Source organism: Chiloscyllium punctatum, chromosome 14 (genome assembly GCF_047496795.1).
Source record: "Chiloscyllium punctatum isolate Juve2018m chromosome 14, sChiPun1.3, whole genome shotgun sequence".
Taxonomy (NCBI): Eukaryota; Metazoa; Chordata; class Chondrichthyes; order Orectolobiformes; family Hemiscylliidae; genus Chiloscyllium; species Chiloscyllium punctatum.
This window is the reverse complement of record NC_092752.1, coordinates 88,181,997-88,201,289: the sequence shown is the minus strand read 5'-3', so window position 1 is coordinate 88,201,289 and position 19,293 is coordinate 88,181,997. Positions and strand designations below refer to the sequence as shown.

The 19,293-nt window shown below is 50.6% G+C and overlaps 1 long non-coding RNA gene across 1 annotated transcript in view; it reads right to left on the bottom strand.

The window, feature by feature from the left end:
• Positions 1 to 19,293, bottom strand: part of LOC140485506 (uncharacterized) — a 63,519-nt gene that overhangs the window by 29,364 nt on the left and 14,862 nt on the right. Inside the window, exon 3 of the long non-coding RNA XR_011962369.1 lies at positions 9,401 to 9,598. This is a non-coding gene — a long non-coding RNA (uncharacterized lncRNA). The remainder of the gene's footprint in view (positions 1 to 9,400; positions 9,599 to 19,293) is intronic.

The following is a 19,293-nucleotide window of genomic DNA, read 5'->3' as shown; positions in this document are numbered from 1 at the left end:
AGAAAGAGAGAGAGAGAGGGGGATGTGGCGAGAGAGAGAAGGAGGGGGCGAGAGAGATGGGAGGGGGCAAGAGAGAGATGGGAGGGGTGAAGAGAGGGAGGTGGCGAGAGAGAGAGGGAGGGTGTCGAGAGAGAGAGGGCGGGGGCGAGAGAGAGAGGGCGGGGGCGAGAGAGAGAGGAAGCGGGGCGCGAGAGAGCGGGAGGGTGTTGAGAGAGAGAGGGCAGGGGTGAGAGAGAGAGGGAGGGGGGTGAGAGAGAGAGGGGGGTGCAAGAGAGAGAAAGGGAGGGAGGCGAGCGAGAGAGGGAGGGTCGAGAGAGAGAGGGAGGGGGCGAGAGAGAGAGAGTGGGAGGGGGGTGAGAGAGATAGAGAGGGGGTGAGAGAGAGGGGGATGGGGTGAGAGTGGGAGGGAGGGAGCGAGAGAGAGATGGAGGGGGCCGAGAGAGAGAGGGAGGGGACGAGAGAGAAAGGGGGCGAGTGAAAGAGGGAGGGGCCGTGAGTGAGAGGGAGGGGAGCGAGAGAGAGAGGGGGGGAGGTGGAGAGAGAGAGAGAGAGAGAGAGAGAGGGGGCGAGAGAGAGAGAGGGGGCAAGAGAGAGATGGGAGTCTACGAGAGAGGGAGGGGGCGAGAGAGAGAGGGAGGGTGTCAAGAGAGAGGGCGGTGGACGAGAGAGAGAAGGAGGGGAGCGAGAGAGAGAGGGAGAGGGGGCGAGAGAGAGAGAGGGAGAGGGGGCGAGAGAGAGAGGGAGAAGGGTGAGAGAGCAAGGGAGGGAGGGGGCAAGAGAGAGAGAGAGGGAGGGAGGCGAGAAAACGAGGGTCGAGAGAGAGAGGGAGGGGCGCAAGACAGAGCGAGGGGGCGAGGGAGCGAGTGCTAGAGAGAGAGGGAGGGGGTGCGAGAGAGAGGGGGGCGAGAGAGAGAGGGATGGGGCAAGAGAGAGGGGGATGGGGGCGAGATGGAGAGGAAGGGGCGAGAGAGATTGGGAGGGGGCGAGAGAGATTGGGATGGGGCGAGAGGGGGGGCGCGAGAGAGAGAGGGTGGGAGCAAGAGTAAAAGAGGGAGGGGCAAGAGACAGATGGAGGGGAGCGAGAGAGCGAGAGGGCGAGAGCGAGGTGGCGAGAGAGTGAGAGATGGAGGGAAGCGAGAGAGCGAGAGGGCGAGAGGGAGGTGGCGAGAGAGAGAGAGAGGGAGGGGAAGATAGAGAGAGAGGGGGCAAGAGAGAGGGGGATAGGGGCGAGAGAGAGAGGAAGCGGGCGAGAGAGATTGGGAGGGAGGCAAGGGGGGGCCGAGAGAGAGAGAGAGGGAGGGGGTGAGAGAGAGAGAAAGGGAGGGGGCAAGAGAGAGAGAGGGAGGGAGCAAGAGAGAGAGAGGGAGGAGGCGAGAGAAAGAGCGGGAAGGGGGCGAGAGAGAGAGAGAAGGAGGGAGTGACAGAGAGAGAGAAGGAGGGGGCAAGAGAGAGAGGGCAGGGGCGAGAGAGAGCGGGAGGGAGTGAGAGATTGAGCGGAGGGGGTGAAAGAGAGAGGGAGCGGGTGAGAGAGAGAGAGGAGGGAGGTGAGAGAGAGAGGGAAGAGGCGAGGGGGAGGAGGGGCTAGAGAGTGAGGAAGGGGCCGAGAGAGAGAGGTGGGGCGAGGGGGGCGAGAGAGAGAAGGAGGGGGCAAGAGAGAGAGGGGGAGGGAGGGGGAGAGAGAGGGGAGGGGGCGAGAGAGGGAGGGGGTGCGAGAGAGATGGAGGGGGTGAGAGAGAGGGGGCAAGAGAGAGGGGGATGGGGGCGAGATAGAGAGGAAGGGGCGAGAGAGATTGGGAGGGGGCGAGAGAGATTGGGTGGGGGCGAGAGATGGAGGGTGCGAGAGAGAGAGGGAGGAGCGAGAGAGAGGGAGAGGGAGGGGGCGAGAGAGAGTGAAGGAGGGGTGTGAGATAGAAAGATGGGGCAAGAGAGAGAGGGGAGCGGACAAGAGAGAGAAGGATGGGGCGAGAGAGGGGGTTGCGAGAGAAAGAGAGGGAGTAGGGCGAGAGATAGAGAGAGAGGGAGTAGGGCGAGTGAGAGAGGGGGGCCGAGAGAGAGAGGGACAGGTGCGAGAGAGGGAGGGGGGTGAGAGAGAGAGGGAGAGGGTGCGAGAGAGAGGGAGGGGGCGAGAACGATTAGGAGGTGAGCGAGAAAGATTGGGAGGGGGGCGCGAGAGAGTGGGAGGGAGCAAGAGTGAGAAAGGGTGGGGGCAAGAGAGAGAGAGGGAGGGGAGAGCGAGAGAGGGAGGGGCGAGAGAGACAGAGTGAGGGGTCGAGAGAGAGGGGGACGGTGTGAGAGAGAGAGGGAGGGGGGCGAGACAGAGAGAGGGAGGGGAGCAAGAGAGTGAGAGAGGGGACCGAGAGAGAGAGAGAGGGAGGGAGGGGGCGAGTGGAGTGGGAGGGACGAGAGAGAAAGGGAGGGGACGAGAGAGAGAGTGAGGTTGAGAGAGAGAGGGAGAGCGTGAGAGAGATAGAGGTAGGACAGGCGACGGAGCGTGAGGGCGGGGATTGAGAGAGAGAGAGGGAGGGGACGAGAGAGAGATGTGAGGGGGCGAGAGAGAGGGAGGGGATGAGAGACAGGGGGAGGGAGGCGAGAGAGAGAGATGGATGTGGTCGAGAGAGATACGGCGGTGGGCGAGAGGGAGGGTGGAGGGCGAGAGAGATAGGGACGGCGGCGAGAGAGAGAAAGGGAGGGGGCGAGAGAGAGGGGAAAGAGAGAGATGGCAGGGGGCAAGAGAGAGATGGAGGGGGCGAAGGGAGGGAGGGGGCGAGAGGGGGAGGGAGGGGGCGAGATAGAGAGGGAGGGGATGAGAGAGAGGGAGGGGGCGGGTGATAGAGAGTGGGAGGTGGCGAGAGAGAAGGGGGCGAGAGAGAGAGACAGATGGGGGTGAGAGAGAGAGGCAGTGGGCGAGACAGAGAGAGAGGGAGGGGGCGAGAGAGAGAGGGAGGGGCGAGAGAGAGAGGGAGGGGGGAGAGCGAGAGGGAGGGAGGGGCGAGAGCAAGGGGGTGAGAGATATTGGAAGGGGGTGAGAGACAGAGAGAGGGAGGGGGTGAGAGTGAGCGAGGGGGCAAGAGAGAGGGGGAGTTGGCGAGACAGAGGGAGGGATGGGGCGAGAGAGAGAAGGAGGAGGCGAGAGAGTGAGAGGGAGGGGAGCGAAGGAGTGAGAGGGAGGGGAGCAAGAGAGAGAGGGGAGCGAGAGAGAGAGAGAGGGAGGGGCGGGAGAGTGGGATGGGGCGAGAGAGAGAGGGATGGGGCGAAAGAGAGGGAGAGCGTGACAGAGACAGAGGCATGGCGGGCGAGGGAGCGAGCTTGAGGGAGGGGTGTTGAGAGAGTGAGGGAGGGGACGAGAGAGACAGGGAGGGGTTCGCGAGAGAAAGAGAGGGAGGCAGTTGAGAGACATGGCGAGGGGGCAAGAGAGAGGGTGGAGGGTGAGAGAGAGAGGGAGGGTGGCGAGAGAGAGAGAGAGAGAGAGAGGGAGGGGGCGAGAGAAAGAGAGAGAGAGAGGGGGATGTGGCGAGAGAGAGAAGGAGGGGGCGAGAGAGATGGGAGGGGGCAAGAGAGAGATGGGAGGGGTGAAGAGAGGGAGGTGGCGAGAGAGAGAGGGAGGGTGTCGAGAGAGAGAGGGCGGGGGCGAGAGAGAGAGGGCGGGGGCGAGAGAGAGAGGAAGCGGGGCGCGAGAGAGCGGGAGGGTGTTGAGAGAGAGAGGGCAGGGGTGAGAGAGAGAGGGAGGGGGGTGAGAGAGAGAGGGGGTGCAAGAGAGAGAAAGGGAGGGAGGCGAGCGAGAGAGGGAGGGTCGAGAGAGAGAGGGAGGGGGCGAGAGAGAGAGAGTGGGAGGGGGGTGAGAGAGATAGAGAGGGGGTGAGAGAGAGGGGGATGGGGTGAGAGTGGGAGGGAGGGAGCGAGAGAGAGATGGAGGGGGCCGAGAGAGAGAGGGAGGGGACGAGAGAGAAAGGGGGCGAGTGAAAGAGGGAGGGGCCGTGAGTGAGAGGGAGGGGAGCGAGAGAGAGAGAGGGGGAGGTGGAGAGAGAGAGAGAGAGAGAGAGAGGGGGCGAGAGAGAGAGAGGGGGCAAGAGAGAGATGGGAGTCTACGAGAGAGGGAGGGGGCGAGAGAGAGAGGGAGGGTGTCAAGAGAGAGGGCGGTGGACGAGAGAGAGAAGGAGGGGAGCGAGAGAGAGAGGGAGAGGGGGCGAGAGAGAGAGAGGGAGAAGGGTGAGAGAGCAAGGGAGGGAGGGGGCAAGAGAGAGAGAGAGGGAGGGAGGCGAGAGAACGAGGGTCGAGAGAGAGAGGGAGGGGCGCGAGACAGAGCGAGGGGGCGAGGGAGCGAGTGCTAGAGAGAGAGGGAGGGGGTGCGAGAGAGAGGGGGGCGAGAGAGAGAGGGATGGGGCGAGAGAGAGGGTTGGAGGGGGCAAGAGAGAGAGGGAGGGAGGGGGCAAGAGAGAGAGGGAAGGGGTGAGAGAGGGAGGAAGGGGTGGCGAGAGAGAGAGGGAGGGGGTCGTGAGAGAGAGTGGGGGGGTGAGAGCGCGAAGGAGGGAGGGGGGTGAGAGAGAGAAAGGGAGGTGGTGCGAGAGAGAGAGTGGGAGGGAGCGAGAGAGAGAGGGATGGGGTGTGAGAGAGAGGGAGGTGGCGAGAGAGAGAGTGAGGGAGGGGGCAAGAGAGAGAGGGGGCAAGAGAGAGATTGCAGGGGGCACGAGAGAGATGGGAGGGTGCGAGAGAGGGAGGGGGCGAGAGAGAGAGGGAGAGGGGGCGAGATAGTGAGGCAGGGAGGAGAGAAAGAGAGCGAGGGTCGAGAGAGAGAAAGGGAGGGGCGAGAGAAAGGAAGGGGTGAGAGAAAGAGGGAGTGGCAAGAGAAAGAGGGAGGGGCGAGAGATAGGGAGGGGGTCGAGAGAGAGGGACGGTCCGAGATAGAGAGAGGGAGAGGGGCAAGGGAGAGAGAGAGGGGTGGTGAGAGAGAGAGGGAGGAATGGGGGCGAGAGAGAGATGAAGAGGCCGCGAGGGGGCGGGCAAGAGAGTGAGAGGGCGGGGGGCGAGAGAGAGAGGGAGGCAGGCGAGAGAGAGAAGTTGTGCGCGAGAGAGAGAGGGAGGAGGCCAGACAGAGTGGGAGGGGGCGATAGATGGAGAGGGAGGGGGGCGAGAGAGAGAGGGAGCGGGGTGAGAGAGAGGAGGCCGAGTGAGAGAAGGGCGAGTGAGGGTGCTTGCAAGAGAGAGCCAGAACGAGAGCAAGAGACACAGAGAGATGAACAAAGGGGGCGAGCAAGAGAGAGACAGCGAGAGAACGAGGTGGCGAGAGAGACAGGGAGCGGGGTGAGAGAGAGGAGGGCGAGTGAGAGGAGGGTGAATGAGGGTGCCAGCGAGAGAGAGCCAGAATGAGAGCAAGAGACACAGAGAGATGAACAAAGGGGGCGAGCAAGAGAGAGAGCGCGCAAGAGAGAATGAGGCGGCGAGAGAGAGAGAGAGAGACAGAGAGAGAGGTGCCAGAGAGAGGAGGCAAGAGAGAGAGAATGAGACAGCGAGAGTGCACGCGAGAGATAGAGAGGATTGGTAGAGAGAGAGAGAAGGGGGCAGGATAGAGAGAGAGAGAGAGAGGGCTACAGATAAAGAGGGGGAGAGTGAGAGTGAGAGAGAGAAGCCGCGAGAGAGAGAGCACAAGCGAGAAAGAAGGGATAGTGAGATGGAGAGACGGGACGAGCGAGAGCTAGAGCAATGAGAGACGGATGAAAGAGAGAGAGTGGAGGCGAGAGACAGAGGGAAGGCCCAGAGAGGCAGATACAGAGGGGTGAGAGGGGAAGAGAGGATGCGAGAGCAATGAGGCAAGAGCAAATGAGGGAGAGAGATGGCGAGACAGAGAGAGAGAGAGGTGCCAAAGAAAGAGAGGGGCAAGAGAGAGAGAGGAGCATGAGAGAGAGAGGGATAGAGTGGGAAGAGAGAGAAAGGAGCGAGACGGAAAGAGAGAGAGAGAGAGGGGGCGTGATATAGAGAGAGGGAGAGAGTGACCAAGAGTGAATAAGAGAGAGAGAACGAGCGAGAGAGAATGACAGAAAGAGGGAGAGAGTTGCAGTTGCAAGAAAGAGGGAAAGAGGGGGCAAATACGAGAGAGAGAGTGAGAGAGCGAGGGAAAGAGAGAGGGAGAGAGAGTGTGGGAGAGAGGGTGAGGGAGAGAGTGATCGAGAAAGAGCAAGGGAGGGGTTAGAGAGGAGCGACAGAGAGAGTAAGAGTGAAAGGAGCGAGACGGAGAGGTGATAGAAAGAAGGATAGAGAGAGAGAGTGAGAGAAGTGAGCGATGGTGAAGGGGGAACAAAGAGAGAGATATAGAAAGAGACAGGGGCGAAATTGGGTGTAAGAGAGAGAGAGGGTGACAGTGATGGGGAGGGAGAGGAGTAAAAGGGGGTGTGAGAGAGAGGGGGGAAAGGAGAGCGACAGAGAGGAGTGAGAGAGAGAGAGAGATGGGGACAGCGAGAGGGCAAGAGAAAGAGGGGGCGAGTGAGAGACAGAGGGATGAGAGACGGAGGGGTGTGAGAGAGGGAGGGAGGGCTGAGAGACAGAGAGAGCCCGAGCAAGAGAGAGAGCACGAGAGAGAGCTGCAAGAAAGAGCAAGAGAGAGAGGGCAGATACGAGAGAGAGCGAGAGCGAGATTGGCAGAGTGGGAGCATGGAAGCGTGGGAACGAGGGAGCGTGGGAGCGAGAAAGAGTGAGAGTGGCAGAGTGGCATTGAGGGAGTGGCAACAAAGAAAGAGAGTGAGAGAGATGGGAAGGGGAAATGGGGGGTAGAGGGAGGGGGGCAGAGGGAGGGGGAGAGGGAGGGCGGCTAGAAAGAGGGCGGTAGAAGGAGGAGGATAGAAGGAGGGGTGTAGAAGGAGGGGGATAGAGGAGGGAGGGGGGAGGGGGTGTAGAGGGAGGGGGGAGGGAGAGAGGGAGGGGGAAGAGGGACGGTTTAGAGGGAGGGCATGTAGGGGATGTCGAGGGAGGGGATAGAGCGAGGGGTGTAGAGGGAGGGGTGTAGAGGGAGGGGGGTAGAGGGAGGGGGGTAGAGGGAGAGGGTGGAGGGTAGAGGGAGGGGAGGTAGATGGAGGGAGGAGAGTTAGGGGATATAGGGAGGCGGGGGGGTAGAGGGAGGGGGGTAAAGGGAGGGGGGTAGAGGGAGGGGTAGCGGGTGGGCGGGTAGAGGGAGGAGGGTGGGGGTTAAGGGGGTTGGGAGAGGAGGGAGGGGTGTAGAGGGAGGGGGAGAGAGGGAGTGGGATAGAGGGAGGAGGGGTAGAGGGAGGAGGGTAGAGGGAGGGGGGATGGGGCAGGGGTGATAGAGGCAAGGGGGAATAGAGGCAAGGGGGAATAGAGGGAGGGGGATAGAGGGAGGGGATAGAGGGGGGATGCGGGGCCAGAGGGGGATGTGAGATGGTGCGAGGGGGGCAGGGTGTGAGGGGGTTACGGGGGGAGCGAGAGGGGGCGTGAGGGGGGCAAGGGGGGAGAGGGGGGTGCAAGGGGATGAGGCATGCGAGGGGTGGGGGCAAGGTGGTCGAGGAGGGCAAGGGGGGATGGAGAGGGCGAGGGGGTGAGAAGGGCAGCGAGAAACGGGGCGAGAAGGGGATGCGAGGGGGAGAGGGGGTGGTGAGGGGGGACGATGGGGTTGAATGTGTGCGAGGGGGGCAGGGGGTGAAGGGGCAAGGGGCGGAAAGGTGGAGGGCCAAGAGCGGGGCAGCGAGGGGGGACGGCGCGAGGGGGCGATGGTGCGGGCGAGAGTGGTGGAGGTGGGAGAAGGGGGGTGAGGGGGGTGAATGGGGGGAACGGTGGCCCGGGGGGCCAGGGGGGTGAGAGGGGGTTGAGGGACGGTGAATGGCGGGAAGGGTAGCCCGGTGGGGTGACGAGAGGGGGGCGAGGGGGCGAGAGGGGTAGGGAGAGGGGTTGGGGGTTAAGAGGGGGTTGCTGGGGACGCGCGAGAGGGTTGGGGAGGGGTTAGGAGGGGAGGAGTGAGTGGGAGAGGGGGGAGAGAGGGAAGGAGAGTGCTGGCTGTGTCATTCCATCATCTGTGAAACACATTAAGACCGGCAAAGTCCCTCATCCTGATGATTTTCTGGTCAGGACTCCAGTCACTAACTTGCTGCCAGGTTCTGATAAATAACTAAAAACATAACAGGAGTTGCACTTGCAGAGAATAAGGGTGCCATGGTTACATCAAAGTCAGAGCACGAGGAGGCTATTGAGCTTCTTGAGCCTATTCCACCATTTACCCAAATCATGGTAATCTTCCTCATCATGACAAATCCCTGTCTTTGTCCCATAATCAAAATCATTCAAAATCTACCAATCTCAGATTTAAAATTTGCAAATGATTTCCAATCAATCGCTGTTTGTGGAACTTTATCCATTTCTGTGTATAAAAGTGTTCCCCGTTATCACAACTCAATGTTCTGACACTAACATTTTATCTGTTTAATCTTTCTTCTTACGTTAAGCCTTGGAATCCAAATATCACTTCAGTAAATCTACACTGCCCTTCTACTCAGAGTGATACTCTCCTGAAGCCATGGTGCCCAGCCCTGACAGCTTGGTCTAACAAGGTTCGGATTTGCTGAAGCATGACTTCTAATGCTTTGGTTTCTCGTCTTCTGTTGAGATCAATGTCAACATTCTACCGGCCATTTGATCACTTTTCTGAACCTGTCTGTTACGTTTTCATAAACTATACAGCTGGATAAATCACTCTCTCTCTATTTTCACAATCAAGAAATATCCTTTTTTGATCCAACCTCTCACTTGCCGACACAAACTCATCTGTCGTTTTTTTTCATTTACTGAATCTATCAAGATTGCTTTCTAATGCTATGCTTCCATCTATCTACACTTGGAATCGCAGTAATCTGCAAAGTGGCCCCAAATTTTGAATGTGGCTTTCCTTTCATTATGAATAGTGAATAAATAGTGCTCCAACATCGATCCGTGCAGGATATCACTAACCATATCCTTCCAATTAGAATATCTCTTGTTATCTACACAAATGTTTCTTGTTCAAATCAAATTCATCTGCAAGGACATATTTTGCATCTTATTATCTTTAATGGACAGTGGAAAGATGTAAAGTCAGGGACATTCTTCGCAATCAAATTTGCCTTGTGTTTATCTGATTGGGGGAGCAATGAATCCCATTAAATATTAATCTTTGTCTTCACTGCATGGGAACTCGATCACAAAGATTAACAATGTGAAATATTTATTCTCCTGCATGATTGATAAACTCTGGGCACATTGTTACCGAGTGGTACTCGCTTTTTTTTCAAAAACACAGGCCCCGCCCAACCGTTACACCATATGGTCCTCGTCCTCTCCATCTGAATCTCATGGCAAGATCCCTCGAACATGAAGACGAGCACCTATTCCAAGCACCGAGATCCCAGTAATTGGTACCACCACTCACCCTAATCCATTGGAGAAGCCGATTGGTCCCGCACTATGTCCTCATCTGAATCATGCTGCTGGCTGCGTTCCTTCCCCATATTAAAGCGGTGATGGCTCTCTGATGGCAGAAGGGAATGGACGGATTTCTCTTCAATCTCATCTTTCGTCATTGACTTGTCGAACTCATGGGAGTACTCAGTGGGAACAGAAGCAGAGTCTGGAGAGACAATAAATGATTGACATTGTTCTTTGTTATTTTCCATTGCTCACTGAAAGGTTTAGAACTTGAACTTGAAGTTAGGGGCTGAGCTAGAATCTTTGGATTAATTATCTGCTCAAAGAGCAGAGTTGGGTTACAATTATTGATTCAACACAACTTTGATATTGAATCAGACATTGTTTAAGTTTCCTTATGCACAACCACAGATCCAAGGGAAACACAAGGAAGTTGGATTGAATAGCTTAAGCACATGACTGAATGAAGGAATCTTGAAATAAATCAGTGCAGGACATGTGCCTATTTGACCAACATATCCTTTGGGTAGGGAAGGAGTGCTCACGTAGCAAAAGATTTGATTGATTCAAATCATCTAACTGAAGAGACACGTTTCCCTGCTGAAGTCATGAGATCAGTGGAAGGACAAAACATCATTCCTGGTTAATGAAGGCACACTGTCTCTGCGGATCGAGTCGTTGGTCACTGTTTGAACCACCTCCTCAATAGAGCTATTTCCCTTTTGTGTGACCAGAGGTTCTGCTTTTCTGCAAGAATGGTAAGGGTGAGCTGCCTTGTTTACTGCTGCCGCTGCTGCTCCTATAGAAATGTCACAGAACAACACAGATGTATAGTTTCAGGACACAAAAACAGGTTCTCAGTATTTGTGACTTACACAGGCTTCCTTCCCAACCTAAACCCATCAACATAGTTTTCTTCGATTTCTTGTATTAGATTAGATTACTTACAGTGTGGAAACAGGCCCTTCGGCCCAACAAGTCCACACCGCCACGCCGAAGCGCAACCCACACATTCATTTACCCCTTACCTAACACTACGGGCAATTTAGCATAGCCAATTCACCTGGCCTGCACATCTTTGGACTGTGGGTGGAAACCAGAGCACCCGGAGGAAACCCACGCAGACACGGGGAGAACGTGCAAACTCCACACAGTTAGTCGCCTGAGGCGAGAATTGAACCCGGGTCTCTGGCGCTGTGAGGCAGCAGTGCTAACCACTGTGCCACCGTGCCGCCCACAAGCTCCTCCTTGAATTCATCTGTTATTTGCTTCAATTATTCCTGATGAAGTAAGTTCTACATTCAAACCCCTTTTTGGTAAAGACTTTGTCGCCCTCTGCAAATTCCCCATTAGATTTAATAGTGATTACAATTATATCCCCAGATCCAGTAGATTCTGTCATTCGCAAGCAGAAACATCTTTTCCATGTCTACTCGATAAAACGTAACTGGACCATGTCACTCTTTTTCAATGAGACAAGACTGCCCAATCTTACTTGAATTCAAACTCAGTTTGGATATAATTCCAGTAACTATTCTTTACCTTCCCCGATCCGAACAGTGTGCAGTGCTCCAAGGGTGATCTGTCCATGGTCCTACACATATCGAACACATTTCCATTCTGTCACCCCAGAAATAAACCCATGACCTACTTCTCCATCTAACCTCACAAACCGGTGCCATTTGCTGCCAGTGACTCATTCCTATCTCCAGATCCCTCTGCCCTATTTAAGGACATATTTCCAAAGAGGAAGTGGTCTCTTTAGTCTTTTGATCACAGTGTACGACCTCACACATGGGTGGAGGTTAATCTTCCACAGCTTTGACTGCAATATTCCCTTAACCAAATCTTCCCAACAGTAAGTCTTCCTAAAAACAAAACTCCAATATATTAATGTACTTAATCTCATCAACTATTTCTTATTTGAAAAGCACTAATTGTCCAGCTCAGTTTTGAACAAACATCCTCTGCCACAATTATTAAAATGTCACAAGCTGAACTCCAACCACTATTTGCATTCATATTCATTGGAGCCCAAGAATGAGAGGTGGTATCATTGAGGGTCTATAAAATGGTCAAGGGATTGACCAAGTAGATGCAGAGAGGATGATTCAATCTACAATGAGTTGTCGTAAGTTTACAATAAAGGGAAAGTTGGAGGAATTACTTCTCTCAGAGGATGGTGAATCTCGGGAATTCACTACCTCAGAACAATGTGGATTCTGGGACATGAAGTAAATTTAAATAAGAGACACACAGGTTTTTAATTAGTAATGGGTTGAAGAGTTAAGGAGAGCTGGCAGGAAAGTGGTGTTCAGGCCAAGATGAGATTCACCATGTCTGTATCAAATGGCAGAGCAGGTACAAGGGGCTGGATTAATAATCCTGCTCCTAATTCTGATGCTCTTATGTTCTTATTTCAAAAGGAGGAAGTAAGAGGAATGGACTAATACAAGGTGTTTAATGGGCATGGTATTGGAAAGACTATGGTGAGAGGCTGTTTGATTTGGTGAGGTGAGGCACAATATCTCGACAGTAGTGTCAGCAGGCCGTCTGGGCCCAGCACAGACAAAAGACCGTGATGTCTCCTTTGAAGCATCTTTCCCCACCTATCCGTTTCTAGCCACTACCTTATTCCCCTCTCCCTAGCTTTCAGCCTGAAGCTCCTTGACCAAAAACCTTGCAGCCTCTTTCTTAAAACCCACCATCACCGAATCCCCCACCATCAACAATCTGGGGGTTTACTATTGACTAGAAATTGAAGTGGACTTTCCATATAATTACGGTAAGTAAACCACCCTCCAAATCTCTGAAGCCTGTCCACCATCTACAAGAATCAACTCAGGAGTGCAATAGGATATTCACTACTTGGCTAGGTTTGGGTGCAGCTCCAAGAACACTCAAGAAGCTTGACAGTGTCAGGAAAAAGCAGACTGCTTGATTGGCACCACATTCACTCCCTCCTCCACAGATGCCCAGAGCAGCACTATGTACTATCTACAAGATACATTACATCAATTCATAACACTTCAATAGCATCTTCCAAACCTATGACCAGTACCAAATAAAAGGAAAAGGGAAGCAGTTTCATGGGAATATCACCTCTTGCAGGTTCCCTTCCAAGCCACTACCATCTGGAGTTGAAAATCTTTCAGCAGTCCTGAAGTGTCATTGAGCCAAAATTCTGGAATCCCCTCCCAACAGCACTACCAATAGGTCTACAACCCACACGGACTGCAGTGATTCAAAAAGGGAGCTCACAACCACCTTCTCAAGGGCATTAGAATGAGGGAATAAATGTTCGCACAGCCAGTGACACCCACATTCCATAAATTCATTAATTCCTTCATGCCTCCTCCTTCCTTCCACAACACCCCCACCCATAGACAGCTGTGCTGCGCAAACACAAAGCCTTGAGCAGCATGTGGTAACCCACAAGGAGGCCCAAGCTACATTCAAGCTGTGCTCAGACAGGGGTGGTCCTGAACGAACAATCATCCCCAGCGATTCACGCAACGTAGTCAACAGTGAAACTACCAGTTGCTAACATTTTCACAAAGAGTTTGGTTGGGACACGGGATGAACGGCCAGTGGAAGTGGTAAATGCAAGAACAGTAACAACATTTAAAAGACATTTGGGGAGGTACATGAATAGGATAGGTTGAGGAATATAAGCCAAATGCTGGCAAACTGCACTGGCATAGTTTGGGAAATTTGGTTGACATGGATGAGTTGGACCGAAGGGTTCATTTCCATGTTGGTGACTATGATTCTATTCTTTTCAGCCACAGTGGCATTTTGCAATTATCCTAAACTATGGTGTAATTGAACAAGTTAATGGAGGCTTTTGACACCAGGGCCACAGTACTCTGTAGGTAAGGTGTTGAGTAGTAGCTGCAATTTAGTGGATATTTAATAAACAACATAATGAAGAAGTATAGAAGGAAATTACTACAGATGGTGGAATCTGTACTGAAAACAGCAAATGCTGGAGCTGACAGCAGGTCAGAAAGCATCCCTGGAGACTAAGCAAGTTAACGATGTGTCTCGATGACTCGATCAGAGATCTGATGTAGAATCATCTGGATTCAAAATGTTAGCTTGCTCGCTCCATCAATTTTTTTTTTAAAAAAGAAGTTCATGGGATGAGGGTGTCATTGGCGCAGCAGCATTCATTGCTCATCCCTAATTGCCCAATGGGCAGTTAAAAGTCAAGCTCATTGCTGTATGTCTGGAGTCACATGTAGGACAAACGAGGTAAGGATGGTAGCTTCTTACTTCAAGCACGTTAGTGAACCAGATGGGTTTTCTGTAACCCGACAAAGGATTCATGGTCATGAGATTCTTAATTCCAGATATTCACTGAATTCAAATTCCACCATTTCCTGTGACACAATTCGAACCTGGTTCTCCAGAATGCATCCTGGATCTTTGGATAAACAGTCTAGCAGTAATACCACTCAGCCATCAGCTCCCTCCTGTGATCTTCAGTATTTGTTGTTTTCAGTTCTCAAGAAATATGTTATGCATTAATTTGGAACTCTGTAAAAGCATCCACAGTGAACACAAAAAGCCCACCTCCAGTCATGATGATTGAGTCTGGATGACTCAGTCAGACTGGCTAATGAAGCAGAGTTATGCATTTTAATATCTGGCAGTTTTTCCGCAGGTCTGGCTGGCGTTGGGCTGGTCTCATTCCTTCTGCGATGAAACAAACAAAGAAATGACAGTCGATACTCGCCACTAAGTGTCTAAATTCAATTGTACCGCAACCAAAGTAATTTATTTTAATTCAAAAATGTTTCAGTGAAAGACATTTCAGCAAGCTCACCACCACCTGTCTCAGTTTAATGGGAAATGGGATCAATTCTGTAGCGCCTACTGTCCCAGTGCAAAAGGCCACTGGTTTAAGCCCTTGAACAGGTTGATCGGAGTTTTCAATCTTATTCTTTGACAGATTGCAACATGTTTTGCACAAGGGGGCATGCAGACAGGACAAACTTCAATTATATTCAACACAAGAAAAGGCAATTCCATTTAAATGAGGCAGATTAATTGAGATCAGGTCTCAGGTGAGGATACAAAACAGTCAAGTTTGGAATTCCCAGAGACCATCAAGATTGTCCATTCAATTACTGAAGTTTGTCTCATATTGCTTTCCCAATCAACCTATTTCAATGCATTATGACACCTCTGGAACAGGTGAGACAGTTCCAGGCCTTCTGGCTCAAAGTTGGAAACACAACCACAGCATCACAAGAGCACTGTGTTTTAGGCTGAGTAACTGGTGGGTTAATTTGCCCAATTATCTTACTAATCCAGAAGCGACTGTTACCACTCTAATGCTGGGAAATAAACAAGGTATTAAATGGGAACAAAGATGTTACAACAGTCTTTCTGACAAGGGACAGCATATCTTCCATCTGTTGTTTTGTTCATCCTTCGATAGTTTGAAATTTTTAAACTTTCTAGTCTACCATCATCTTTGCAGTTTTGTACATCTTTTCTTTCAACTTGATGTCCCTCATAATTCCCTCAGCTATGCACTGCTGTTCATCGTGCATTTCTTTTACAAGTTAATATATATTGTTGAGAATTATAAAATAACTGAATATATTCTTCTGCTTTAACATTCTAACTATAGTCCCATTACAGTTTAGTGAACTACTACCTTAACCCCTTGTGATTGCCTTTAAGTTTAGATACTCATTGAAGAACCAAATTCCTCACCCTACAGCTAGATTCTATCATGCTGCATTGCATCTTACCAAAAGGGTCTTTTACTTTGAGCTCATTAATCAATCATATTATCAGGTCAAAAATAGCTGTTCCATGATTGGTTCCAGAGCATCTGTTGTGAAATTGCACAGAGCAGTCTACCTCAAACTGCTTCAGAAGTTAACATAAGCTGAGTGCGCAATACTATTTTAACTAACAGAGAACCCTCTGAATGCCAGGATTCTGTTAGATCCCCAAAATTACTCAGAGCATGGAATCCCTACGTTGTAGAAACAGACCCTTCAGCCCAACAAATTCACACCAACCCTCCAAAGAGTATCCCAACCAAACCTATTCCTCAATGTTTGCCCCTGACTAATGCACCGAAACTGTGCATCACTGGACACTATGGGAAATTTAGCATGATCAATTCACCTAACCTGCAGTTCTTCGGATTGTGGGTTTGCAGCTCTGGTTCACAGTTGCTTCATGAAGTCTGAATGTTGTTGCCTCTATAAGTCCAACAGCACTGTCACTGACACAGGAGCTGTTCCCCCAGATCGGTTTGTGGCAGTCAGAGATCCTGCTACAACCTGCACACATGCCAACCCAATCATCTCAATCAGAAAGAATTAGTACAGCACAGATTAGAAGACAACTTGGATCACATTGTGCTTTTGAAATCAGAGGCCCCTATTCAACCCATCACAACTGTGCCACCTTTTTAAAATATCTATTTGGCTAGATCCCTGCTCTCACAGTAATGCAAATAATTTCTTTTAGCAAGTATTCAAATTAATTTTGGAAATTAACAGTGAATCAGCTGCCACCTCCTTTGCAGATGATCCCAGCTCTTCTTTGAAACAGCAAAACCCAATGAGAACATTAAGGCATCCAATGTTTAAAAAAATCACATGCTCAGTCACTGTAATATGATGAGTTTTGTTTTACATAATTCTTAGCAAAAGTTAATTTGAAGCAAAAAGGAGAACGCGAAGAGAAAGGTGAACCGCCCGTGGCTAACAAAGGCAGTCAAGAGCAGTACCCACAAGGAAAAGAATGACATAGCCGCGGATGACTAAAAAGAGAGAAAACTGATCATGTAATTAAATTGACAAGAAACAAAAATGAATGGCAAGAGTTGTACAGGTATATAAAAATTGAGTATCTAAAGTCAGCATCGAACCCTTGGAGGTTCTGACTGTGGAATTGATAATGGGTACAAGGAAACAGCAGATAATTTAAACCTATATTTTACATTGATCTTCACGAAGGAGGATACCGTTATCATCCTAAAGGTAGCAAATAAGCAAGTTAATCATGAGTAGAAAAATGTTATAACAGTCTTTGTCACAAGGGACAAACTATTGACCAACTAATAGGACTAAAGGCAGACAGGACCTAATGGCCTGGATCAAACATTTTTAAGGCAACTGACTGCAGAGATATTCAAGGCATCGATTGGAATATTCCAGATTGATGTACCTGTTCAAGAAGGGAAGGGAGACAGAAATCAGGAAACTATAGACAAGTTAGTTTAATATCTGTTTTGTAAAACAGCAGTCAAATATTAAAGTAATAAATAGCAGGACATTTAGAAAAGCTTATCATTAAACATGGTAGACTGGGTTTTGTGAAAGAGACACTGACAAATTTGCGACAGTTCATTGAGGAGATAACAAGCAGGGCTGATAAAGGGCAATCCAATGATGTTCTGTATTTAGATTTTAAAAATGCAAATGATAAGTTGCTACAGAAAAGTTAATTCCATAATACAGGAGCTCACTGTGTCAGGGGTGACGTATTGGCATGGAGTGAGGATTGGTTAACCACACTGGCTGTTGCTGAGACCTCACTTGGAGTACTGTATACAATGTTAGCTCCCATATTTAATAAAGGATAAACCAGTATTGGAGAACATTCAAAAAAAAAGATTCAGCTAGCTGCTTCGAGGACTAAAAGTTTGACCTATCAAGAATAGCTAAACAGGTTAGGTCATTATTCAATAGAATCTCGACAAACAGATTTCATCCAGTGTGGAAACAGGCCCTTTGGCCCAACAAGTCCACACCAACCACCGAAGCACAACCCACCCAGACCCATTCCCCTACACCTAACACTACAGGCAACTTAGCATTGCCAATTCACATAACCTGCACTTTTCTTTGGATTGTGGGAGGATACCGTAGCACCCGGAGGAAACCCACACAGACAACGTGCGAACACAGAGTCACCTGAAGCAGGAATTGAACCCAGGTCGCTGGCACTGTGAGACATCAGTGCTAACCACTGTGCCACCCACATATTATAAGGAGTGATTTTATAGAAACAAGATTCTGAGGAGCTTGACAGGGTAGGTGTTGACGAGATCTTCTAGCACCAGTGAAGTCTCAAACTAGAGGACATTACATAAGGGAACATTCATTCTGTAAAAAATGTAAAGATTTTTTTCTCTCAGTGAATGGCTAGAATTTTCTTGCCCAAACAATTGTGAAAGTTAAATGTGGGAGGGGAATGGGTCTGGTTGGGTTACTCTTCGGAGGGTCAGTGCGGCTTGTTGGGCCGAAGGGCCTGTTTCCACACAGTAGGGAATTTAGGATTCTATCTCAAATTATTCTAAAAGACGGCAGAAAGACTTTTGAAATATTGAGCAGTTGAGGGCTATGCGGATCAATCATAAAAGAGGTGTTGAGGCCTGGGTTAGCCCAGCCATGATCTGATAGAATGAATGCCCTACTCCTGCTCCAATTCTTTGAGGCTCCATTTCATACTTTTTTGCCTCCAAAGAAGAGCGTGATACAATGTGCTAAAGATCTCAGATGTTGTGAAAAGGAGTGAAAATGGGGTGTTTATGTACTGATTCAGGCAGCATTGTGTCATCGTTCAGAGCTATGGACTCGTGAGTAAGAAAGAAATTCCCTCCACGAATGAAGAAAATCTACTGCAGAGCTCACACAAAAGAAGCCCTTACCCTCAGTAAACTCTCCCATCACATTATTCTGCATTAGTGGTGCTGGAAGAGCACAACAGTTCAGGCAGCATCCAAGTAGCTTTGAAATCGACGTTTCGGGCAAAAGCCCTTCATCAAGATGAAGGGCTTTTGCCCAAAACGTCGATTTCGAAGCTACTTGGATGCTTCCTGAACTGCTGTGCTCTTCCAGCACCACTATTCCAGAATCTGGTTTCCAGCATCTGCAGTCATTGTTTTTACCGAGTTGATTTCTCCCATCACATTACCCAATGTATCAGCAAAAGTAGGATGCACTGCGCATGCTGTAGCCAACAAAGGGACCCCGGGTGACTGATGTCAGCACCTGACCAATGAAAGGACGGTGGGCGGAGCTGGAGGGGCGAGTGGTTCTCCAACCAAAGTGAATGAGGGCGGAACTAATCTAATCCACGTGATCGCTCTCCTGCGCCGGCGCAGAATCGCTGTAATGAATGCTCGAGAAGTTATGAAGTGAAAGGAGACGGTAAGGTAAGAAATAAACAGAGGGAAACGGGAGAAAAACTGTATGAGTGGAGAGTTTTTTGCAAACAAAATGTGCACATCAGAAAATACAAATTTGAACGTCCCAGTCCCGTGTTTGCAGTAAATGGGGAATTCCGTTAGCGCGGCGTGAACACCGCCATCTTTATTCGGGGCAACGATTCACTGGACACGTGCTTGGCCGCCAGCTTTTAGGGGGCAAGATGCAGCCAGGCGCATGTGCAGCCTTTCTCTGGTACAGACTCATTTGGCAGGATTTACACAAAGCACATTCAAACCCAGAAATAAGAATGCTTATTTCTGGATTTGTTTCGTCATTTACTTAAATTGTTTGGTGTCGTAAATGAGTTTGCGGGTCATACAAAATTGGAGGTATTGTGGACAGCGAAGGAGGTTACCTCCGAGTGTAATGAGATATTGATCAGATGGGGTTTAATTTAGATAAATGTGGGGTGCTGCATTTTGGAAAAGCATTCAGGGCAGGACTTATATACTGAATGGCAAGACACTGGAGAGTCTTGCGGAACAAAGTGACCTTGGACTCAGGTTCATAGTTTCTTGCAAGTCTAGCTGCAGGTAGATAGGATGGTGAACAAGGTGTTCAGTATATTTTTCTTTATTGATTAGAGCATTGAATATAGAATGTGGGAGGTCATGCTGCTGTACAAGGCATTCGTTAGGCCACTTTT